Below are 26,996 nucleotides of genomic sequence, written 5' to 3'. Positions count from 1 at the left end.
ACTCATCCTGGAAGTGCATGTTAACTAAATGGCATGATGCCAGGAGTTTCCAGCCTTCCACAACTTATAGGTGATGGAAGAAATAACATATTATATGACATTGGATCTAGCACCACGAACAGCAATATAAAGTGCTAGATGATGCAACATGAAAGGCAGGAAGTTAGTTTCCCATGGGATGAACTTAGACCAATAGAAAACAGGATATGGGGGTAGAGGATTTTATTTCCTTCCTTACTCAGCACCATCAACATCTCCAAAGAATGGCTGTTCTGTGTGGCCTCTCTTGAGAAGTCCTGAACACGGATCAAACACATCTGCTAAATAAATGACCAGCTGTGCATTTAACTGAATCATAGTGAGGTGGTAGTCATCATGGCAACATATAATTCCCAAGTTGACCTTGCTTCTCTCTTCACCCCTTGAGACTACTTTTGTGGGATTGGGTATGATATTACCACATTGTAATATTGCTGTTTTATGTTTTTCTCATTAGTCTGTGAGCTTGAAATTTTTGTCTAACTTTACAGTTTTACAATTCTACAAAAATAGGTTAAGCGAAGTCTTAACCTATTATATTTCATATTGCTTTTGAATTTAAGTGCAACTTTTTAACTAACATTTTAACCACTTGTAAGTATACATATTTATTTTTATTTCCATATAACACTATGATATTATATTGATGTGATAGAATCTATAAGACAGTAGTATAATATATGATTACATTTTTCTTCTCTAGAAATCACTGAGCTGGGACACAAACAGGTTTTACTCAATTGTGAATCATATAGTATCTGCTGTATAACAGATAGAATTTAAAAGAACGTTAATTGAATTAAAACACAGAGGCATAATATAAGAAATACTGAAATGATTGATGAAAAAGCTAATCGAAATAAAATATATTACATAATTTTTTCTACGTTGTCTGTACCTCTTAAGTTCATTTAACAGTTTTGCATTAGGATACTATACAATCTTTAATAAGTAATAAATAGCCTCCTTTGAGGTATTTTAGAAAGTAAATTTTAGAACTATAATGTTGGCTCTTAGAATTGCTTATTGGACAAGAAGTTAAATTGGTAAGCCAAGTAGAACAAAACTATATAGAAAATCCAAATACATTTTTTATATTGTTCTATAAAAAATTTTTAAGGATATCCCATACTCAAGTTTATAGCAAATAGGCTCATCTGGCTTCATTAGTTCATTCATTTTATGGATTTTAAGACCCCTTAGACCCATAGTGTTGTTATTGTACTAGTTGTACCTAGCTTTGCTTTGGGAAATCTTATTCATTCTTTATGTAACAAAGCCTTTGAATATGTCACTTGAAAATCAATCTCAGGTCCCACTACATAATGCTGGAAGCATCCATGGGCTTAAGTTTGCTTTAGAAAGGACAACACTTTCTTATTTTGCCTCTATTTTTTGCATTTTAATTTGTCAGTTTATAGGTAAGTGAAATGATTTAATTATCTTGCAATGATTTAATTGCCTTACAATTAACATAGTAATGTACAATTTCTCAGTTTATGCATAACAAAAGTAATTAAAACACTATAATTCATTTAATACTATATATAGTAATACTATATAGTAATATATATATATAGTAATATATATAGTATTAAATGAATTATAGTATTTTAATTACTAATATATATAGTAATATATATATTACTATATATATAATTTCACTAATATATATATAGTAATATATATGTAATATATATATTACTATATATATATTATATATTACTATATATATTACTATATATATGTTATATATTACTATATATATATTATATATAGTAATATATATAGTAATATATATTACTATATATATAGTAATAAATGAATTATAGTAATTCATTTATATATAGTAATATATATAATATATAGTAATATATATAGTATATATAGTAATATATATATAGTTTATAATATAATATAATATATATATAGAATATATAGTAATATATATATAGATTCACTAATATATATAGTAATATATATATTACTATATATATATATATTTGTTTCACTAATGCTTTACAATGAGTTTGCAACCTACTGGCTTAAAATAAAACTTTATTCCAGAAAAACATCAATTCTCTTAGGGTTCATTTTAAGAAAACAACAACAATGAAAAGCTGTATCAATTTCTCATTATAGTTGAGGACTATTGACATAAAATTGGATATATAAATTCCAACTTGCAACTTTAATTAAGCACTTCATTTTAAAAGAGAATCTGTACTTTGTCCACTTATTGGGAAATTCTACAGTGTTAATCAATTCTTTAGTCTACTGATCTGGGAGTTTTAATTTTGTTATTTTTGAATTTTTGACACATTAGTTTATCTTACCTCAAATAGATTTCAAACAAAGTATCAGTCAAGTCTGGCTGAAGTCCCAATTTGACAATGTAATAAGGATTTTGAGATTTCTTAAAATATCCTCATCAAACCCAGTTGCCTCCACTATTCTCTTTAATACATTCATATATAGTGGTATGCTAAATGTCTAAAAAATGCTGTGGTAGTTGAAAAAGAAACATTATATATTAACTCAATTGCTATATAAAACACAAAGTACTTTAAATCGAATAACAATATTTTAATACTGAATCCAATTTATCACTAGAAAAATGTAACCTTATGAAATGTAATATTATTGTCAAAGATCTGAATCTTTTCTGCAAAGAGGAAAATAAAAGCCTACCACATTCTCACAAGTATTAATATAAATAATGAAAATCAACATACTAAGGTTGGTCTCCGAAGTGTATTATTTGTACTGGTAATGTTCTAACTCTATATTCAAATGTAATAATAAAAAGTCTACTCTTGTAATTTTTTGTCAGCCAGTAGAGACAGAAAAATCCACAAGTTAAATAGTTTGTATGTGCGTGTGTGTGTGTGTGCATGTGTGTTATTACTCATGATTGTGTGCAAGAAATAGGCTTGCTAAGAAACTAGCACAAAGAGGTAAAAATATTCAGGAATACCTTGGACAATCTTCTAATTTTTTTGCTGAATAAGGATGTTTCTCAGCTGATGCTGAGAATATATAAGAATTAGCACAAACCAATTCTTATAAAATATTTTTAAACGGAAGCATCTAGATAGATAATCTTAGTTGTTCCTGAACATAGAGCAAAGATGATTATAAAAAGGCAATGGTGCAGCAAGAATTTGGCTTTATCAACTCAGAACAAGGGTCATATGCAGCAATTATATCTTATATAGGACACACATCAAGTAAAAGTCTACAATTACTCTTGCTCTGTTAAGTTCTATGTTCTTAACTAAATAAATCAGAAACATATATCAAATGTGTGTATTTATACACAGTAACATGTGAACTGTCCCATAACAACAGAGATCAAAATTAGTACACTCATTCAAAGATAAGTAACAAACAAAACAAAATTGAAATGCCAAATTAAGAAGTATAACAAAAAAGATCTTTACTTAGTTATCCTCACTAGTTTCAACCAGTAAAATAAATTTATATGGCAAAAAAACCTATCAAGAGAAAACATATCAGGTGGCCATTTTAGAAGTCACTCTATTTACCCTGATAGCATTTTAAAATACTTTGAGGTTATTAACTCTGATATTCTATACTTGGCACCTCCAAACTATTCTCAAAATATGCCTATGTAAAACTTTCAAAACCTTGAAGCCAATAATAACACATTAAAAATCATATTTAAAATTTTCTAACCGTTGCCACAAGTACCATCACCTTAAGAACATTGAGATTATTAAATAGCCAATAGTTCTCTCTCATGAAGTTGAAAAAAATTTTTAAATGAGTTAATAAGCAAAAAAAGCCATATTTAATACTCATGCTAATTTTTATCTTGAGAAATCAGAGAAAAAAAATATACTTAATTTAATACAAACTGTATGTATTTAGGGAACAGTCTCATCTCATCTATATTGACAAACACATAAATGCAATTGTTGTTCTTTCTTTTTTTACATTTGACTCTCTTAGGAATTTAATGTCTTATTTTGACAATAATATTTTAAAAATATCCTTAAATTACAGTTGACATACAGTATTATATAAGCTTCAAATGCACAATACAGTGATTACACATTTATATAACTTATGAAGTGACACCCCAATAAATCCAGTACCCATTTTATATCATATATAATTACAATACTACTGATTATACTTCTCGTGGCATATTCTACATCCTCATGACTATTTTACAACTGCCAATTTGTACCTTTTAATTCCTACCCTCTTCACCTAGCTTCCCATCCCCACCCAGTTCAGCAGGCATCAGAATGCCCTCTGTATCTATGAGCTTGGTTCTGTTTTAATTGTTTGTCTTATTCTCTAGATTCCACATATAAGCGAAATAATATGACATTTGTTTTTCTCTGTCTGACTTACTCACTCAGCACAATACCTTCTAGGTCCTTCCATGTTCAGGCAAATGCCAACATTTTTATTTCTTTCTTAAGGCTGAGTAATATTTCATTGTATATATGCATCACTTCTTCTTTATCTATTCGTCTATTGCTGAATACCCAGGTTGCTTCTTATCTTGGCTACTATAAATAATGCAATGAACATATGGATGCACATGTTCCTTTGAGGTAATGTTTTGAATTTCTTCAGATGAATACTCAGAAGTGGGATTACTGGGTCCTTCTTTGTCTCTTGTTATAGTATTTGTTTTAAAGTTTATTTTTTCTGATATTAACATTTCTACACCATCTTTAATTCATGAATTATCTATTTACATCTCTTTACTTTTAGTCTGTGTGTGTCTTTTGACCTGAAGTGAGCTTCTTGTAGGTAGCATATATAAGGATCTTGTTTTCTTATCCATTCGGCCATCCTATTTTTTGATTGGAGCATTTAGTCCATTTACATTTAAACTAATAGTTGCGAGATATGTAGTTACTGCCATTTTATTCTTCTTCTTTTTTTTTTTTAATCTCTGTCTCACTCATCCATAATCTCTGCTGCTTTTCACAGCCAGGAATTGTGGGGACTTCTCTTCCAGGCACTGGTCCTCTGGCCTGGGAAACCTAGCATGGGGCTGGAACATATTGTTCCTCAAGGGCGACCTCCACAGCCAAGGTATACCTTCTGATTCTCAACCACCACACATGGGGATGGGATCAGTCCATTCTGTGTCTCTGCCCCTCCTACCTAGTCTAGAGGTGACTTTTGTATATCCTTAGTTATAGAACTTCTTTTCAGCTAGACTTCAGATAATTCTGTAAGTTGTTCTGTAGGTTAGTTGTAATTTTGATGTGGTAATGAAAGAAAGCCAGTAGAGCATTTACCTACTCCACCATCATGCTTGAAACTTTGTTAATCTTTTAAACTGTCAAAATTATGTGGATTCTCTGCTCTGCATAAAAACTGGCCTACAAAATCAGAATTTTATAAATAAAGAAATAAAAAGAACATAGACCATTTTGTAGAAACTTCTTGTTTTGTTTTATAAAGTGGAGAAATAAGCTAAATGACAAAGTCATTTCAATTTAATGTATTATTTATAATTTCTTTATATTGAAAATGTAAAGAAAAATTAAAAAAATTTATTTTATTTTACAGACTCTCAAAAAGAAAAAAGAAAATGTAGTCAAGTTTTTAATTAATGTGTCAAAAATATTAATAGTATGCTAAAATCTTAGCTGTGCTGAAAAGAGACTTATGCTTATATATCCTTCCAATTACCACCCTATCTCTGCCCTTCTATTTATAGCCCTAGCTTTTTGAAAATGATTTATGCTTATTGTTCAACATCCTTACCCACTATTACAATTGTCACAAGAAACATATTTTAACTCTAGATAGAGATACCTAAATTTCTTAAGATTCTAAAGATGACTGTGCAGACTCCCCAAATTTTTGTCTGTTCTAAAATATACAGAGAGAGTTCCTGTGGGTTTCTCCCATGCTTGGAGGCACAAAGCAGTAATTAGTCCCACACTACAGGAGATTTCAAAGAGTATGTAAAGTACAGGTGTTTGATTAATGGATTGAGAGATGCAGATTTCTATATTACAGTAAGGAATAGCAATTGCAAAATCAATTAAATGAGGTGAATTATTAGCCCAAGTTATTAGGCTACTGTAAAAATTATCACAAATTTTAAAATTGTGTTTAAGCACGTAGGCAGCTATTCTGGAAATGTATAGTGAATTGGAAGACACAGCAGCAATTTCAATAACGATAATATCCCAACTGCTTCTGGCTTCTGCTTTCACTTCCTCCATAGCAAGTATTCTTGTCATGGTCTCTAATAACCTTGCTATGAACTACAATATATAATTTTTTGCATATAGTATTATTTAATCCTCTATAGCTACTGACATTTTCTATAACATCCTTTTTAAACTAACCTCCACCTTGGTTTCCTTGAAACATTGACTCAAAATATTTTAATATGTACATTTTTGGTACTATCTTTAATACGTACATCATGAAGATGGATATTTAATCATCATTATCATCACCATAATCATCATCATCACTACTATAGGTATTAATATAGAGTACTACTTTTAATATTATTTCTAAACATTGAGAAATCCTTATATCCTAAGCACTTCATTAACAATTTACTAATGTAAAACATTTAATCCTCATCATACGATGTAGTTATCATGAGGTTATTACCATAGTTATACCCCACATCTAATCAATCAATATCTAACCCACCACCTTTATCAGTGTAGCCTGTAGGACTGGAAGTTGCTCTGAATGAGTCAGGAAGTTAAGTGGTGAGTGAATGTGAAGTCCTAGGATATTACTATACATTACTGTAGACTTTATAAATACTGTACACTTAGAATACACTAAATTTATGAAACAACACAAGATCATTTAAGCATAAGAGAAAATAGTGCGGTAAACACAGAATGCATGAGGCTATTGCCAGCACACGGCATATTCTTTTACAGAAAACTCTTTTTTTAGTAAATAGAAAAAGTAGACTCTGACATAAGATTATAAAATATAATATAGTAAATACATAAACCAATAACAATCATTTGTTATTATCATCAATGTTTTGTACATGATTATATGGGCTATACTTTTATATGACTAGAAGTGTAGTAGGTTTGTTTACACCAGCATCATCAAAAACGTGAGTAATACATCACTCTAAGACATTACATGGTTACGACATCACTAGGCAATAGGAATTTTTTGGCTCCATTATATTCTTGTGGCATCACCATGGTATATGTAGTCTGTCACTAGCCAAAGTGTTGTTATTCGTGACTGTACTATTTTACTAATCTGGGGGTTTTAATGTTGTTATTTCTGAATTTTTGACACATTAGTTTACCTTACTTCAAATAGATTCCAAACAAAGTATCAATCAAGTCTGGCTGAAATCCAAACTTGACAATGTAATAAGCGTTTTGAGATTTCTTAAAATATCCTGATCAAGCCCAATTGCCTCCACTATTCTTTTTAATACATTCATACATAATGGTAGTGAGGGGGGAAAAATAAGATTGATATCATCCATAATTCCAGAGCTGATCCTATCCAAATAAATAATTTTAAAGGACAAATGAAAATGGGTATTTGTTCTTCATGAGACTGGTCTTCTATAAAGTTATTTTGCCTGAGTTTATTCTTAATTATGCACCATTACATCATATTTCAAACCCAACAGAAAAGTGAATATATGTTCAATAATCCATGGGTATATATAATTCCCTTACTTAAGCACTGAATTCCTGCACCTGCAACTCAGATATGCACAGCAGGACAACTTTTTGCTTAATTTAGCATAACGATTGGCAGCCAAAATCACAGAAAAATGAATCTTATATAAACATGTATATAAGTTATCCGTAAGGCAAAAGGAGTATAAAGGATTAGTAGAAGCTTTCTTTTATTGTTTTTATTTTAATTAAATATGGTACGAGATGAAAAATATGAGTTAAGGACTCTTGAAGAATATAGGCAAATATTATCTGATATATATAATTAATTTCAATAAATAATTTTGATCAGTACATGCAGTGTACTTTGCTTGGAAATGTACATTTTTAAAAAGATGACATTATAGTCCATGATTTTATATAGCAAACAGTCTATAATCAGAGTTTAAAAAGCAAGTCTATAAAATAATAAACAGAGAAGGCAAAATGCAAGATCATGCACATGTAGATGAGGCAGCAGTCACATATGGTTCGGATAATAAAAACACATTTATAATCGTTTCAGTTTTTTACTCTGATTTCACTGTTTCCCAAAATAGCAGCTTTCTTTCTTTCCTAGAGGTGCCTTCCTATATACAAATTTTCACTGTAAGCTAGGTTTGACATTTTGGGATTGTGATCTTTAAGACATCCAATAAAAAGATATGAGGGCTTTCCCAAGAGAGGTGTCGAGGTGCAGTGTTTTGGTATCTGTAAAGAAAGCCCTAGCTACTGACTTTCTATAGTAGAAAACCATCCCTGGGCAGCAGTGTAGTCTGGTTGACAAGAATTCTGGCTTAGAATTGAAGACCTAATTTCTAAAGCTCTTTCTCCTTTGAGGTTAGTAAATGCTAGCCATATCATCCTCTTTATCTTTATTATTGGATCTTCCCTCAGGTTTTTGCCTCCACTTAAAATAAAAATATTGGCACATGATGCAAAATTCTTTTCCATAGAATATTTTTCTCTCATTGTGGAAAAGCCATTTATTACATCTTAAATTTGTTTGTTAACCCTTTGTCATCTCCACTAGAAGATAAACTCCATAAGGGGGAGCCATTGCCTGACATATCACTCTACCCAGAATTTATCATGGATAAGCCTAGCGCTCAAGAAACCATTTTTGAATAAATGAACATAGAAAGTCTCATTTTGTTTTACTATTTTTTATGTTTGGCCAGGACCTCTATCCCACCTTAAGCATATATTTTCAAAATTATGCCCTGGATCTTCTAGTTGCAAGGATCATTCTGTCTTAGATATCTAAACACCAATAGTCATTCAGTATCCACTTAACTGATATTTACCAATCGTCTACCATGTGCAAATACTCTTGTAGGGATACAATGGTAAACACAGAAAGTGTCTTTTCCTCATGAAACAATATTATAGCAAGAAAGACAAACGAAAAGCAAATAATTATAAGGTATAATTTCACTAACCGGAGTCATACTATGAAGAAATACTAAATATGTAAAATAACATGAAGAAGTACCATAAAGAAAAAAGCAAGGGAAGAGAATAGAGCATGATGGAACAGGTGGTTATTTTAAAAGTGGAAGTGATCAGAGAAAGCTTCTTATACAGGTGACTTTGGTCAGAAACCTAAATAAATGAATAATAAGTATTTAAACACCTTGAGAAATGGTATTCCAAGTACAGAAGAAAAGTGCTAGGTCCTGAGTTGAGAAAAAATTGGAGATGCTTAAAATTCGGAAGGAAGGCCAATGTGACAAGAATGAAATGGACAAGTGTAATAGCAGATGAGGCAGAGAATTTAGCGAGAAATATAAAGCAGAGTCCTTGTGTTAGTTAAACCAATCCTAGCAGATTTCACAGGTAAAATTGTAATACCTATAACTTAATCCTGGTGTTCCTGACAGGCCAATATTGCAAAGAGAGTCAATGCTTTTTAAAGTCTTTGAGGTATTCAGAAATAGAATCATTTTAACGTATGGCTTCCAAGTTCATGTTGTGCTAAAATTCTAGTCACCTAGAACACATTTATAAGGCCACATGTCCCTGAAAGGGAATGTGGGACTTGCTGTCTAGTTGTATACCCGTGAAGAAAAAAAGTAGGTTTAATGAGCAGTAAGCACTCTGCCAAAATCATGTGGGCCACAATAGGGAATCATACTTTTACTGTAAGCATGATGAAAAGCTATTGAAGACTTAAACAAGAAAATAACATAATTTATATTTTTAAGATTGATATGGCTGTTGTGCTTATAACATAAAACAAGTCAACAAATTTGAATCTCTTTTTCAAAGAAGTGATCATGGCTTAACCTACACTAGATTGTTAGCTCTGGAGATAGCAAGAAATGTTTATGTTTGGGCTATATTTTGCTAGTAATTCCATGGGGCTGTAATTTCAACTAGGAAGTTATTAAGGTTGGGTAATATTCTCCTCTTTCAATCTCTTATAATCCTCTGTTAAATCATCATTATTGCATTTTAAAACCCTTTTCACTATCTGTTTTTGTGGCTATTTTTTCTATTACATATTGAACTCTCTGAGGGTAAAGACTACACTTTCATAACCCTGGGTTATAGTACACTGCCTAATGAATTGGGATACACAATCAATTATTTTTTATTGAATTGAAGGAAGAAACTTGCCTATGGACATAAAACAATTACAATGTCAGAGACAGTATTGGAATCCTGATGTGGATTATTACAAAACCAAGCTTCTTTCCACTACTTTATGTTCCAGCAAATTATACACTGCAAAGAAATAAGGCAAAATTGTACCTAATTCTAGCTAGTTGATGCCTCTAGGTATCCAATGCTGAGGTTAAAATATGACAGTAGAATCTGTAAACTCATAAAATTTTATATTTGACGGTTGTTTTTGTGTTATTTATTCTATCTGGAACAACACTTTAGATGAAATTCAGGAGAGAGAGAAATGAGATCTAGATCTTTAAAAAAACAGTATTTATCTGAGTTAATAAACAGAATACCAGATATCCGCTCAAAAATGTAAAGGCGCAGAGAACTAACATTAATATTATTAGTTGATTCATTTAACAAATATTTATTATTGTCTACCAATAATGAAGCATTGCTATATCTGCTGGAGATGTAATAATAGTAATAAAAAAAAAGTTAAAATATCCTGCCTTCATGAAATTTGCTTTCTCTGTAAATTGAATTTGATCCTGAATGTCTAATAGAGCTCTAAACAAATAAAATGATAAAACACAACAGAAGCTAAAGAGAATAGTATATCTCAATGGGAAGAAAGGTACTGCTTTTTTCCAGATGTACAGAATACAAAGATTAATATGTATATAGAGAAAAAAAACCTCCTGGTTTTTTCAGAACTTTGTCAAAAATGAGACAACAGTAAGGCTATCAGTGTTTAAATTTGACTGTGACTGGAGAAGAGTGATAATCTAGTGTTTCTAATTTTATTCAGTGCTTACTGAAATGGAAAAAAAGTATAGGACCAAATATTAAAGAGTAATGAGGAAAAATGGAGTTTTTTGCTCATGCCAAGAAACCAGGAAAAACATTCTTCCATTAACCACTCCTTACTTTTCACCATTAAGTACTGGGAATACCTTTGACTCGATGTCGTGATTAATTTTCACGAATTGTGGGTGTGCTGATCACTATTCTCCAATCAGAAGTTCAGGTGGTAAACAAGAACCTCACCCTTTGCATTTCCTCTTCAGAAACTCTTACCATACAAAATCTGTCCTTTAAGGATACTTGGGGCATTTGTTTTTATCCATCTTAATTATAACAGTAAGCTTTATTAGATCTTTTAGGTATTCTTTAAGGTTAAATAACAAATATTTTTATTGTGTTTATAGATAATACTGGTTTTAGTCCTCATTATAAATACATTTCATAAATATTTAACTTTGCTATTTTAATTGAGAAGAGGAAGGACCAGCTCATGTTGCCAATTCTAAACATAACCCTTCCCCAAAAGCAGCAATAGATTGTCTTCACTTTCAATTAACTTTACAGAAATGTTTTTATCTTTATGTCTGATTGTAAATAATTATTTGAGACTTGAATACAGTTCAGCTTGTTAAATATGGTCAGCAGCCTCTACCTACAATTGTTGTTCTTGGTAACTCAAGAAAATATTAGGACAATGAAGAAAAATGTCTTCCTCCCCATCTTGATTTCTCACCATTAGAGCTCCTGGTGCATTATTGGCCTCTCTCTGCTACTTATTCTCTTAAATGCTAGAAGAGGTAGAATGACTTTACCTAATTTGAGTATTTGGTAACAATAAACTGGTCATGTTCAATTCAGTTTCTCTCTTCTCATTTTTGGTAGTGAATCACTAGCACTGTCAGAATTTTTCACTGTCACCACATTCCCTAATCTCCTCTTGAGAAGATGTTGTTGATAGGAATTTCAGCTTTTACAATGGCTTGGAAGGAGGTCCTTGTTTGCATATTTTTGATGTTTATTTAAAAGGTCCATTTGCCATCCCATTATCAACCTTAGATTTTATTCTTCACTTTAGATTTTATTAGCAAAATAAGTTGATGTCTTAAAATCTTTCATCTTATTTCTCAATTTTTGAGAATCTAGAGGCTCAGCCAATGTAGACTTACTTATATTGCACCTACACCATCGCCAAAAGATCAGAAACTTTTAAGTAAAGTTTCTCATTATGCACTCTCCATGTCTAGATGACTCTCTAGAGCATCTGTCTTCTAAATTTGACTCATTATTTCATGCTACATTGATTTTATGGCATTCTATGTTAACATGTGCTGTCACTATTGCTGTGGCAGAAGACTGTATATGACTTGACAATTCTCCACTCAGAAAATATATGTTATTTTATATTTACATTTCATTGGCCAACACAAATCATATAGTCTTCGTCATCTCCAAGGGACATATGTCCCCAAACACAATAAAATTAGAAACCTTGATGAGCTCTAGTGATGTCTTCCTTAACCTTCTCCTTTTGGATCATTTTTGCCTAATCCAATTTACTATTAGTAACCTAAAGCAAAAGTTAAATCAAAAAGTCTAAGTATAGATAAATCTAAATTATTTATCTTTGTCTTAATAGTCTAGCATCTTACCATTTCATTCAACAAAAGTCAAATGGCAGGAGCAATAGTTTTACCGTTGTCATTTCTCAAGTGCTAAGAATGAAAGTTCTTTCTTAGAAGTTTAAATGTAGAAATGTGTAGTTTCTAAGAGCATTGTATCTATGCGTATTGTATTAAGTAATGTAGGAAATATGTGAGATTTACAAGTGTCCAATTTCTTATTCATCCTTTTTTAAACCTTTTCAGTGACCCATACTTTAAGATTTTAGTGCATTTCTTCCTCTCCTAGAACTAGAATTAAATTGGGCAGGTTGGTTTGACATGGAAAGAGTAGAAATGAATCCCAAGCCATCTGTGAAAGCTATTGTTAGCTAATGCCTATTATGTCTGTATGGCATTATGTCTACATTGAGTAGCAAGACAAGATGGAGTGAAATTACAGAATTAAGTATCTCCAAAACTCTAACTTTAAATATATTATTTCAGCATAAATATAAAATATTGCTCACATATTTCTAAAGTATCTAATATTATTAACTAAATTATATTGATCATATGATAGTTGCAGTAAATAAAATTTCTCCCTCAAATCACCTCAAGTAATTCAGGATATTTTAAAAGAGGTTAAAATATTCATTCATTTAATTGATCAATATTATTAGGTATCTATTAATACCTGGAATAATGTTATGTGCTAGAAGAAAGACAAAGATAAATAAGTAATGACTTTTGTTTCTGAGAAACTAAATATTTAGTAATAACGCTTCTATAACATATATTGGACTTTACAATAAAGAACAGACAAATCTAAGCAAAAATAAGCACATAGTTTACTATCATAACAAGGAATAAGATAAAAATATTTCCACATCTACTGAGGAGAAAATTTCATTTCACTCCAGTATTCAACTATCTTTGAAAGTGACTCATCCTCTTTTAATTAAAACAAAACAAAACAAAACAAACAAACAAAAAACCCACCATTTTAATTAATAACTATACATTGGAATGACTCCTCAGAAGTTATTTTTAAATTAATTTCCTTTGTCGTTCTCTATAAACAAAGTAATAAAACTAAGAAAAATATATCTCAAATTTCTCTTGTAGCTATGAGTATCCACGTGAAGCACTTCATGGAGGACCTATCTTCCTTTTGTGCTTTTCCTTTTTCTTAATTTAATTGAGGCATGTTCATCAATAATTCTATGTACATAACAGCCAAAATTGCAGGCTAAAATTAGTGAAGCAGGAAAATAAAGGAGAGCAAGTCACGAATACATCATTAAATCACACTATCAGCTCTGGATTACTTCTTTCTGATTTTTATTTTCATGAGAAATGTAAGCCTATAACTAGTGTGAGTTATAGTAGAAGGGTTTTCTGTAATGGAAACAACAATAGAGTGACTATCAGAAGACTGTTACCTAACAATCCTTAGAGAGAAATCTGTTCTGTCTGTTAACTATTTACTTTCTAATAATTTTGGTTGGAGAAAATAAACAGCCAACATTATTTGTATAAATCAACTATGCATTTCTCATTTATTTTTCTGGTATCTTTTTGTTTTGAAAAATAAAATTAAATAAAAAAGGTGAACGTATGCTCCATGATATTGCCATGCATATAAAAAAAAATCCAAGTTCTCACAGTTGTGTTCCCCTTATGAACTTACACACTGAGAAAAGCACACATACAAATATTTACATATTTAATTCACAGAAAGAGTTGGTACTCAAAAGTAATTATGTACAGCATATGAAAATTAATAAGGCTTACTTAGAAATAAGATTCACAATACATTTTTCCAAAGAGAATTTTCTAAAATGTAGTATTAGATAAGGAAGATTTATTCATACTCCAGTTGTATAAAAATTAGATCCAAATCTTAGTATTTAAATTATTGTCATTTTTCAGAAATATGAGGGATTGTTTTCCTCTTGTGGATTTACTGAAAGCAAACTTGCCAACCTAAACCATCCGTTACTTATCCAAGAAAATATTTATTATTTTTCACTAAAACGTTTTCATCAAAAGAAAAACAAGTCACTAAAGAAAGTTTCCCAGTTTATAACATGCTTTTCAGATTCTTTGAGTCTTACTAACTGCACCTTCTTATCCTTGCTAAAATCTTCGAGGGTCTAGCAACTTCCTGTAAAATTCCATTGAGATTAGTAAAATTGGAGCCTAATTCTTTGATAGTGGAAAGGCAAAACAGATCTGTAGTAATTGACCAAAGATATTGTAACAAAGTCTTTTCTGATTTCCTGTTAATTGAAAAGTTCTCTCACCACTTATTCACTGAGTAGTTCCAGAAAGGAATTCTATTGCTTCTCAATAACTAATAAGCAAGAACTGTGGTAATGAAATGAGCAATGGGCTGGATTTGGGGCAGCAAACTTTATCAGTGATAATTACCTCTGTCACAAGTGTGATGTGACAAATTTGGGTTCACAGTCAAAATACAGGATATCATCCATAGAGCAGAATTCCTTTTAATTATAAACTTATTCCATGGCCTGATTTATTAAGTCCACTATTTAAAATGCTGAATATTGTGTTATGCCAGATGTTTTTATTGGTTTGTATCCAATGTGTGTATGTGCATGCATAGTAAACATGATTAGCAGACTACAACACATGGAAGTACAGACTCTAAGAACCTTAACCATATTTTTGCAGATCTATTTTTGCATAATAGTAACTCAAAGATAAAATGTCAAGAGTGACTCTTTGCCCCATCTAATCAGATTCCCCTTTTAATATACCTTAAAGTAAAATATAAAAGAACTTGTATAGAGAGATAACTTTTAGAAAAACCTGGAATGGTAAGAAGATTTCTAAAAGCAACTAAAAAGCCCCAAGAGATTCCATTGTATTTTTTTTCCAAATCATTCATCTTCAGTCACCTAAATGTCTCTAAGCATCTACAACAGGCATGAGAGTAGGTAGCAAGTTGTTAAATAATAGTTTTAGTGAAGCAATTTCTTTCTTGACTATATATAACTGAACTGAAATAGACTGGAGGCAATATTGAAGATGAACAAATATGGACAAAAGTATAAAGCAAAACTGATCCTAGATTTCAGGTTTTTCAGGAGGTCTAGTTATTTACTTAACACAAGAATAATATTTTATAATCTTTAGTTCTACTATTAATAAAATATAAATATCAATGCCTTACAAGATTTTTGTGAAGACTAAATGAGCAATAAATATAAAGTATCCAGTATAATGCCAAGTAAATAGCATATGTTCAGTAAAAAAAAAATCTGATTATTATTTTATATCATGTAGCACATAGGTGAGATAAAACAATAAAAACAATATAAAAATATTCTAAGTAAATATAGTAGTCAATGTAATGGTTTATTAATTTTCAAGTTTATTAATTCTATATGTTGCAATGTAGAGTTAATATTGATTGTCAAAATCTTATTATATCAGTCCAATGTCCTCTTTTGAGATGAAGACTCATTTTATAACTGACAAATAGTTAGATACCTCGACTTGAATTTCACTCCAGCATTTTAAACATACTGAACAGAATCTACCAATTCACATGTATCAGCATAATCAGAAAAACACACAGAATAGCATTCATTACTATCACTACCAAAAAATTAAAATCAGTTCTTTTTGCCCAAGTTTTATTCTCACTCCCTTTTTGAACCACCTCTCTCCCTATAATAGTCACCGTTCTAATAATTTGACTCTCTCTATATATCTATATCTATATCTATCTACATATTCTCCATCCCCAATATTCTAGCCCTATGCATATATATATACATATATATATGTGTGTGTGTGTGTGTGTATATATACATATATATATATAAATAATATATATATTTATATATATAAATAAATATTTATATATATAAATATATAAATATATATTTATATATATATATAAAATCTGTCATCGAACCACTGCAATAGTTCCTCTGTGTCAGCTAACGTTAATTCTTGGCTGCAACTGTATAGGTGGTTTTGAAACACAATGACTTTGAATGGTTTCCATTATTCTTTTATTTTACTCTCTATGCTCAGGGACATTTATAGACACTAGAGTTACATTTACCCTTCAAACTTAATGTTCTCATCAAATCAAAAATCTTCCTATTCCTCTGACACACCAAGTTCTCATAAATGCCTATGCCTCTATCTGTAATATCTCCTTATGCAATGCCTACACATCCTCCAGTGTTCATCTTAAATGGCAGGTCCCCCAAAAGGTTAACTATAGTATTAAATTAGGTTTCCATAAATGAAACCATATGAGGCAAGAGGCCATAGAGCAATAGGGATGAAATTAAATTATTAAAGTGAAATCAAAATGAGATTTGTGAAAAGAAAAGTGAACGATTAGAGTTGGAGTTGCCAAACCTAAAATATTGCATTCCATGTACAAAATGATTTAAAAATCTTTATTGAATTCAAATTTCATTCACTCGACAAATGTTTATGGAACAGCATCCATATGCCAATAACTGTTCTATGTTCTAAGAATAGAGCAAAAAAACCTCAAGTATCAGCCCTCTTGGCATTAACATTCTAATAAATTTTGAAAAGGTTTAACATAAAATTATGTTTTGTAGATAAAAAATGTAATAACATCAAAAAACTTAAAATTAGAGATAAAGAAAAATTCCATATTATCTCACTACTTTAATAAAACTTATTTTTATGTTGGCATCATGGTAACTAACTTCCATTAACAGTCTTTAAAAGTTTAATATAAATCAGTTAATGTATATGGTACTACATGCCACAGAAGAGTTTTTGAAAAGAAAAATAGTTTTATGGTTCTTTCCTGTTTAAATATATTTGTCTACATTTAATGATTTTCAGTTTAACACAGTTTGCATTCATTCTCTGACATAAATGATCAGGATCTAGTTTACTTACTCTAGACTACCCCCTTGTTATGTGTGTTATTATTTTAATTCTATTGTTTACTATAAAACTTGAAATACAAAATAAAGTTTTATTCATTTTTTATAAATGTTTTCAGTAACATTTGACCCTCTATAGTGAAAGTGGTGCTAATACTCCTATTTTTTCTCCACATTGCATCTCCTAAATTCTGCTACAGACTCTTTATTTTTACAGAGTGAAATTTAATATTTATTTTTTACTTTGTAATAACTACTAAAGTTTGTCTTTGATCCATTGAATCAATAACTATTAAAATAAAAAGAATCAAAAAACATTTACATTATTAATGATATGTAAAATCTTTCTAATATTAGACTTGATAATATGCTAGAATAATACACTTTTTTCAATATATCCAAAATAATTAATCCTGCAACCACATGAACTAAAATGTTCCAAATTTTAAGGTAAAATTAAACTTTTTACTGTTTAATAATTATTTAAAATTTATGACATACTTTCACTTCATATTGAGCAATTATTTTTGCATACTTTTTATTTGTTTCCTATGAGTTTGCTAATTGCCTCATTGTCATATCTCTTTACAATCTCAATTATAACATGTATTTATTTTGACTGTTCTATACTCTGGTTTCATTCAAGATTGGTTGGTCTCTAGGTTGATGCATAGCTGTCATTCTGGGCCTTAGGTTTATTAATCTCCTGGATTCTATCCGTCTTTCCTAGATATACTTTCTTCTTTTTCGATCTGCACTGTTTTTCTGGAGTACTTCTAGTAACATTCTTTTATAATAAGTATGAGAGGTTATTTAGGAATCTCCAAACAACCACATGTTTGGTGACTCATTGGAAAGACGCACAGGACCCAGAGACAGTTGTTCTGATGGCTATGGTAAATGATAGTAAAAAGATGCATGCTGACCTCGAAGAAGCAAAGTGCCATGTTCTGGAGAGATCCACCTAGCAGCAAACTAAAGACAATCTCTAACAGTTGAGGATCTTAGTCCTACTTCAAGGAACCAAATTCTGGCAACAATTGTGGGAAGTGTATGCCAAGCCTCGGATAATACCATTGTTCCAGCCAACACCTTGATTGCAGTCCTGTGAGTCTTCGGCATAGCACCCAGCATACTATCTTCCTGAACCTCAAAATTTTGAGATTAAAAATATGTACTGTTTTTAGCCACTAATTTGTAGTAATCTGTTATTCAGCAATAGAAAATAGTGTTACTCCTTTGCCTTGAAGTAATCTACATGTCTAATAAGACAGTCAGTTTGAGTTTCTTAATAAAAATCTGTTGTTTTTTTTCTTCCCCGGAAACTTCTATAAAACTCTATTTCTGGTATTCTGAAATTCCACTATGATGTGTGTAGATATTTAAAATATGCATACTGGCAAATTATTATGTGTCATAGTTCATTTTAATTTCTGGAGATCAAGTGGTGAACAAATGACCAAGACTCTACCACCATGGAGCTCATGCAGGCAAAAAGTAAATATATATAAGGAGTTGGATGTTTTATTACTTATGTTATTATAATAAATAATGGTACCTGATATAACAAACCACAAAATTGTGGTAGTTTATCTCAACACATAATGAGATTTTTATTATAATTATTACTTTTATTTTCCTGTTTTTTTTCTTTCCATATTTGAAGGCGTCTTGATTTTCATTATCTTGACAAGAAAATACATTTATTTTGACTAAGTTTAAATGAGAAGCAATCTTGTTTATTTCATTTTACATATCTGATAATTAGAATAATTTTTTATAGACTACCTTTGCAACTCCGCATTCCAAATCTGATGTCTTTACCATCCACACAACACTGATACTGAGTGCCGTGGGACATAGCTGTATCATGATTCTATCTGCTAATCTTTGTAGCATAGAAAATGACAAAATAACTCCAGAATGAAATATATATCTGGATGACTAACAATAAATTAAATATAGATGGAGAAAGAAAAAAAAAAACATATGAATATATTTTCCCAAAGCCCATCCACATATCTTTAACTTAATTTTCCCCTTTTCGGATCCCCCAAATACTTACTACTACTCTAACCTCACATAACAAAATGTGAAATTTGACATATGAAATCATCATGGAAAAACACCAGTTTCTTAAAGGGTTGTAGTTAAAATATCTTTTACAAGAGCATGTGAACACAATTCTAGGACCCTCAATGAGTCTTGAGAAAAGTTGAATCAAGAAAGATCCCTAGGAATCAACCTCCATTAGCTTCACAATAAATTCACCTCTAAGCACCTGGAGGTTATCATAGACTAGACTTACAAGTGATGCACAGTATTTCTAATCATATTTTACTGAAAACAGTTAATTCGTGGCCAACTAACCGCAAGAGAGGTTAGAAAATGTAGTTTAGCTATGTGCCTAAGACAAAGCAAAAACAAGTTTTCAGTGAACATTTTACACTCTCTGCCATAGATGACATAAGGGCTAAGCAGAAACACAAAGAAAGTTGAGGAGGATAGAGAGGGCATGGGATAAAGTTAGTTCATTAGTGGAGGCAGTCTGGGAGACCTATTTAAATTAGAACCAGTATGGTTTAGGGCTTAAAGTCATGGTGTATATTGTAACACTGCTTGGATTTGAATCTTGGCTCCACTCTTACTAATGGTGTGACTTCGGAAAAATTAATAGGTCTTTCTATGTCTCAGTTTCTCTACATGCAAAATTGGGATAGTATTAGTATGTAATACTAATAAAATCATGTTTCATAGATAAATATCTACGGTATTTATTGTTATCATTAGGCTTTATTAATTAAATCATATTGGAGCAGAATGAAATTTAAAAAAAGCAATTCATGGGAATATGAGAGAGATTCTAGATAATAGAAACAAAATATAAAAAGGCCTTGAATCAATTTTTAAAATTTTCTAATAACATGTGGACTAAAAATCTATCACTATATTTTGTAAAGTGCAGAACATTGATGTTCTTAACAAGATTTGTCTCTCTCTCATTCCAGAGAGAAGGCCTAGTTAGAGTAAGTTAGAGAGAACAGGACAGGAATTAGAGATACTAGATATATATTCTTTTTATAAGTATTTTCACTGTAAAGTGGATCATTGAAATAGAGAAGTTGTTAGAGATCAGGGTTAAGGTGCTGTTATTGTTGGAGATAATATGGCATATTTGAATGTTAATGGAAATGATTTAGTGGAAAAGGAATTGATAATATTGAAGAGAAAGTGAGATAATTATATACTTACACAGAGAGGATGAAATCCAGAGCACAAATGAGCCATAGCAAATTTTCCGTAACAGGAGTTAATACAGGCACATTTTATAAGTGTAGGCAAAAGGGAGATTAGGAAAGTTCTTTTGTTACTTCAATTCTTTCAGCAAAATAAAAGGCACAGGCATTCACAGAGAAGGAAGATGGTGAGGTGTGTTATCTATAATTTGTGTCAAAGACATGAACATGTAAAACAGATATCTAAGAGACTGAAGATGAAGGTGAGAAACACTAGATCTGAAACTTTTATGCATCCGAGTTGCCCAAAGAGCTTATTAATGAATGGATCCTGGGCCTTCCCCCAGATTTTCTGAATTCAGGCACCTGGAGTGAGGTCTAAAATTTTACATTTCTAATAAATTCTCAGCTGGTGCTGATCTTAGGGATTCAATGATCACAGTTTGATAACAAATAAACGAAAAAAAAAATTAGAATTTCTGGGCAGCAAATGCAGGTGCATTGGTAATGGATCTAGTGTAAGGGTTGTATACTTTTTCTTATCATACACAGTTGAAGATAGAAGTAGAGACTTGGATTTAATCATGATTTGTTCCCTCAGTGTCACATAGTAGAGAACAAAAATGGGACCTGAGGTGCATAAAAGAATTATAATTATGTACCACAGACTCTGACTTCAGTAATATAGAATATGAAGATGTGGCAGGGTAATAAATATGACAAAGTTTTATTGTATGCAGAATAAAATTAAAACAGCAAACATAAGACAACTATCCTTTGAAAGTCCTACTTACAAAATTATCACTTGATTGTGACTTGGGAGCTTGGATTTGTAAAGAGTTTTGATCATTTACTGATAAGAATGACTTATGTATCAAAACTATGTGTGTAAACAATATGATGTATGCTAAACATCTACTTTCCTTCTCTCAGTCCAAAATTTTGGTATATACTAAGCAGAGGGTGCCTACATGACTAGTCTGCTATTAAATCCTTCGGTACTGAGTATTCAGTGAGCACCTCTGGTAAACGTCATTCGCATTTGTTTTCCCAAGTCACTGCTGGAGAAATTAAATGCATTTTGTGTGACTCTACTAAGAAAAAACTCTTAGAAGCTTCATTTGGTTTCCTTCAAATGTTTTCCCATGTGTCTTTCTTTACGCTGATTTTTTTTTTTTTGGTAACCTTTTGCTGTAATGAATTTTGTCAATAAGTATGACTGTATCTTGAGCCCTGTGAATCCTTCTAGCAAATTATTGAAACTGGAGATGGCATTGGGGACCATCAATGTCATAGGGTCAAGGTATTGCAGGAATATTATGGGAGTATGTATTATAAAGTGGTAGTAAAGGAAAAGATAAAAGATTGTGACCATAAGCTAGAGTTCCTGAAAATAAAATAATTAGGAAAATGCAGTTATTATACAATAAAATTTTAATGCTATAAATATGAACATTATGCCTGAAATAGGGAGAAGAGTTAGATCATTATAGGAGAGGAAATCAAGGTACTTAAAGGCAAGATTTTTTTGAGAAATTATTTATTTGAGATAGATTTAAAAAAATCACCATATATATCATTTAATTCATTTTGCTAGGCATGAGAGGTTCCTGTTCACCTGCAGATTTATGTCCTTCATTTATTTGGATAAGTTCTCATTTATTATTTCATCTCTTAGTTTTATTTATTCTTTTTAAAATTTCAGTTATTTAAATGTTAGATATAGTGAATTAATCCATTGTGCGTTTTCATATTTTCTTTTATTTGACCACTATTTTTTTTCATTTTTTTTGGTTTCATGCCTAAATTTCTGGAAAATGGCCTAAGTTTTCTTGTTTAATTTTATTCTGCATACAATAAAACTTAAGAAATTACATGTTGAAAAGGGTAGACCCTTTGACAGCCCTCTTCTAAACAATTGCAGACCAAAACCCCTCCCACTTATTTCTAAACTTTTAATAGGATAACTCCATTAGATTATTAGATGAGTAGAAATAATAGTGTATTTTATTTTTCCACTTAAATTCCAGAGTTTATTTGTTACAGTACCCAGAACTACTCTGAGGAGTCGCGGAGGCATCCTGAAGGAGGTGAATTAAGGAATTGCCCATGTCGAGTATTAAGACAGCCACAGTTTTAATGGCTGTAGCAGGTCAATTATGTCTAAACTCCATTAAAAACTGACAATCAGATTTCATTAAAATTCACTGGTTATATTCAAATTGTTCTCCCATTATTGTAACAAATTTAAACTTAAACAGCAGTATATGAATTTCTCCATTTCTTCAAGAACTCATAAGATTTTTAATTATTGTTATTTAATCCTTCTTTCCCCATCTTAATTTTACAGAAACTAGTAGCAAGTAAAAGATAAAAAGAGAATGAATAAATAAATCTCATCTTCACTACATGTCCTCAAGCCTCTGCTCAGATCTGAACTAGAGGGAAAGAAAAAACCTTGAATTGGTTATGTTTGAAGATTTAAAATGAATTAAGCTCAATTTATTTTGAATTTTAAGAAATGAATGTGTTTTGTATATAATAAAAGTTCAGAAGGAACAAGTAAACATATAGTAAAAAATTAAGTTGTTCAAAATCTTTGTCATAGAAGCACTCAATTTTCCACCCACAAGGAAACCGTTTTGAAAAATAATGACTCTTGAGCATTTTTTCAGGGATTCTTCATAAACATAGAGGCAAACAAAAATAGTGGCATGCCACATACATTGTTCAGTATGCCTAGTTTTTTTCATTTAAAAATACATTTTGGATATCATTTTATATCAGTAGTTAAAGTTTTATATCATTTTTTCTAAAAGTCTCCACCTTTTGAATGGCATGATTTACCCAGATCATTGTTAAACCATTTGTCAATCTGGTAGTTATAAACAAATGATTAAACAATTTTAATCAAAATATGATTTAATAATTTTATATATGTTATTTTTCTCAAATGCAAGATCATTTGTAGAATAATTCTGAGGAAATAAATTGCTAAGACAAAGAGAATATATATTCAAAATTTTGGTAGATATTGCTAAATAGACTGCCATAGGTGTTTTCTCATTTACACTGAGCAGCATATAAATCAGCCTGTTTCTCCCTCTTTCTAACACACATTTTTTGTTCTTTGATAATTTGAAAAGTAAAAAAATAGTAACAATGTGTAATTTTAATTTGCATTTATTTTCTTGTAAATGAGGCTGAAAATTTTTTCATGCTTTAAAGATATTTGTATCTTTAGCACTCTATTTATATCATTTATCTCTTTTTCTATGAAGCTAGATGTATGTGCCACAGTGTAAGAAATAAATTCAGTAGTGATTCAGATGCATGAGACATTGGTGAGGTTTTTAGAGGCCCAGTGGTCTGAGACATGCTGGGACACTCCCAACAAGGCAAAAGACAAGTTCTCGCTCCCCATTCCCACTCCCTGCCTCATATTTCCTACTGCTATGAAAGAGTCAAAGATCTCAGTAAGTTTGGAAACACATACTGCATTTGGAAACATCTCTTAATTTATTTATTGGGTGACATAGAAGGCTACTAGTTTCAAATAGGATCCAAAGTAAAAGAATATAACCTACAGCCATGCCACCCTGAATGTGCCTGATCTTGTCCGATCTTAGAAACTAAGCAGGTCAGGCCTAGTTAGTACTTGGATGGGAGACCTCCTAGGACTACCAGATACGATAGGCCTTTAAAATAAAGAAGGAGAAAAAAAAAAAAGCAAAGAAAAAGAGCATTGTGGCAGGTCCGTGCTCTAGTGAAATCTTGTCTCTTTTGTCACATAGCTTAGCAAATAAGATGTTATTTTATGTATCTGTGTTGGATAAGAATCATGAGTGAAGTCTTTCTTAAGCCCTAATGTGATAGCTGCATCACATATCTCTAAGGTTTTATAGCACAACAATGCCTTCTATAACCGAGAACTATGCTCTGTTTAAAAAAAAAAAAATGCTCTTGACCTGGTACGACACCCTAGTAAAGATTAAAAACCTGACAGTGGGACAAGATGGTGGTAACATGATTTACCCATCATGATGTAGGCATCATTAGATCCACTGACTTACAAAGTAAGTCAGACACAGTAATAACATATTGTGTAAGTGAAGTGTTGCAATTCTGGGTTGGGATCTAACAGATATTTCAAACTTGGTAACACCTAATGCTGATACAACAAAACCACTCTCTCAACCCACACCCATGGGCTGAGGGGCTTTTTCCTGATGACCAATTGGTGGACGAGAAAATGTTGTGGGTCTAATTCTCAGACTAGTAAACAGGATATGTGTACACTAGTGAAAAATGGACTGCGGCCATATCATAGTCCCACTGAGGAGTATCCCTAAATAAGGATGTAGAAGAAAAATCTTTATGAAAGACAAAGCAATGATTTCTGCTTAAAGAAAGAGATGAGTGAGTTATATGTGCCAAATGTTGGCAATTAAATAGACTGACTGGTTGGTCAGAAGCCCGGAAGGAGGAAGATTTAAAAAATGGAAGTATGGAGTTATGAGATTCAGAGGCCACAAGAATTGTTGGTTATGTCTCATGTTAATGTCTCTCAGAAAGCATTCACTTCAGAGGGTGCTTTCAGTGACGAGGTGAAGATAATGACTTAGCCAGCTTCTGTCTTCAACCTCTGAAATGTTTGTATATTTAATACATTAAGAGAATGGCTATGGTGGCAGTGTTTGGGAATATATGCAGGATCAATAACATGGCTCTTTAATATGAAGGCTAATATAGCTACTTCCACTTTTGAGTGTCAAACTTACCATAGAGAGGGACTGATTCTGACCTCTCAAGCTGGGCATTTGGAGCCTTGTCGATTGCATCAGAACCATTCTACCTTTATAGAGGACAGTAATTTTTCAAACCAAAAATATTCATATTCCAAATATCTATCTTCTTTACCCATAATACTTACAAGAACAATACTACTAAGGGCTTGTAGAATCCTTGATGCTTTTGTGTAATATCTCACATAGATTGCTTCAGACCAAGAAATGCAACAGCATGCTCATTACCATGTGTATCATCACTCTGACAGCTGATCTAATAGAATGACTGAGTGGGATATAGAATGCCCAAATAAAAAACAATTCAGGGACTTCCTGCATTATTGGATTATTCTTCTGAAGGATTCAACATAATCACTAGATCAATGATCAGAATGTGGTGACGTATCACCAGAATATACAGGTATAGAAACAAGTAGCAGAAGAGTGTCCCTTTCCTAACCTTGTCTATTTGTGTATTTCTCCCATACATCTTAATATTTGATAGATTTGAGATTCTAGTTCCTGTCTATGATAGTGGGGTACGAAAGGTGGATAACTTAGATAAGGAAGACAGTAAGAATGTTAATGAACCTTAATCTATAACTAACATTATGGAATCAGAAGGTAAAGAAAGTGGTCATTGCTCTTGCTGGAATGATTGACACCAATAATCATGATAAAATAGGGTTGTTAATACATAGAGAGCAGAAAGATGAATAACTGGAATTCAAGGTATTCATCAGAATATATCTTGATGTTTCCAGCTTCAGAGATAATTGTGAATGGGACAATTTCAACAACTGCAATGTTATAAGAGCAAGGCAAAGATAAAGCTTCAGGACCCTGGCTGTGAAAATCCATACTTCGTCACTAGGCAAACAACCTAGAGAAATTAGGTTCATTGTAGAGAATCTGGAATGGTGGATGAAGTCAGAGATGATAATTTATTGGCCTGGGAAAGCTGCAAGAGTGAGGACCTTACTTTTTTTTTTTACCATTTTTAAGACAACATTACAAGTTACTATCACCAAAAAACATTGGATTTTTACTGTTCCTCTCAGAGATAAAATGAGATTTTCTTATTTTCACATATTTGTATAAGATCAATTATCATAGAAGACACTTAGTATGAGTAGTGAAAGAGATTGATTTTTTGGACACAATTTATGAGTCTCCCAGATTTATCTGGTTATACTTCCCTTCCAGGGTTTAGCTTTATGATTTATACATTATTACCTCTATTATTTCACTATCCCCTAAGACGATGGCCACTATTCTTCTCTCCCACCATAATGAGAACTGAGGGCATTCCAGTATC

Source organism: Pteropus medius, unplaced genomic scaffold (genome assembly GCF_902729225.1).
Source record: "Pteropus medius unplaced genomic scaffold, Ma_sr-lr_union100, whole genome shotgun sequence".
NCBI lineage: Eukaryota > Metazoa > Chordata > Mammalia > Chiroptera > Pteropodidae > Pteropus > Pteropus medius.
Note: the sequence above shows the minus strand (reverse complement) of the source record.